Source organism: Mizuhopecten yessoensis, unplaced genomic scaffold (assembly GCF_002113885.1).
Source record: "Mizuhopecten yessoensis strain PY_sf001 unplaced genomic scaffold, ASM211388v2 scaffold10381, whole genome shotgun sequence".
NCBI classification, from domain to species: Eukaryota; Metazoa; Mollusca; class Bivalvia; order Pectinida; family Pectinidae; genus Mizuhopecten; species Mizuhopecten yessoensis.
The window spans coordinates 1-1107 of record NW_018408518.1 but is presented as its reverse complement, the minus strand read 5'-3'; positions in this window follow the sequence as shown (position 1 = coordinate 1107).

The following is a 1107-nucleotide window of genomic DNA, read 5'->3' as shown; positions in this document are numbered from 1 at the left end:
GGGATTTTTCACAAGAAATGAGTCAGGACATTATACTTATAAAAACAAAAATATAACTTGCATATGATTTTAACCGTTTAGCATGTTTTCATATCAGAGGACAAACTGATAAAAATTCAATTGAAACTATATAAATTAATAAATACCCGGAAGTTAGGAAAAATAAAAGAGTATGATTGATAATACATTTTATAAAATTTTAAAATAAAACTATGAAATAAATATACAAATTATTAACATACATTTTATATTTCAGTATTGTGTGGTGAAGGTAACTTACAGAATAAATGAAGTTTACAGGAATGGACAGAGAATTTATGCTTGGTTAAGGACTGATGGAAGCTATTGACTTGATGGGGGAAATGTAAGTAATTGCAGAGTAAAAACATCATTAAGATATGTATTATTGTCGAGGATAAATTATCATTGATAGGTATGTTTAATTGTTGATGATAAACATTCATTGACAGGTATGTATAATTGTCAAGGATAAACTAGCATTAATAGGTATATATAATTGCCGAGTTTCGGGGACCTTTTTTCATCTTGTTTCGTTACATGTAGTACCTTTTATATAAAAGTGTTTTATTGGAATGCTAAATACAAGTGTACATACCGTTAGAAGGGTATACAGATAAGATATATTATTCCAATACGTTCAACAAAAATGTTTTTTCTACCTTATTTCTGGTAGAAGCGGATGTTGAACAAAACAAGTCTCATAACAACTGACAAGAAGATACACTAGAATGTAGCTACATTAACCGTTAAGTTAAGTTAACCATTAAGGGATTTGGTTATATGTACTGCCGTAGAAATAGGATGTTTCAAAGTTTCTATAGTTGAAAAATCAGGGAAATCTGAAGTAACAGGGAACCAACGAAACAGCAATTCGACATGAGGCTGCATTTGGCATAGTGCATACTTTTACAGTTTTATTATTACTATAGTAATATTCTGTAAATCTATTTATTATACTGGTCCGTCGTATCTATCACTTTTAGAATATTAACGTTATAATGATAATTTCTTTAAGAATTATCCATATGATATGTTTGTTGTAGTCAAAATATAATATTTGTAACGTTATAAATGACTATATAAACA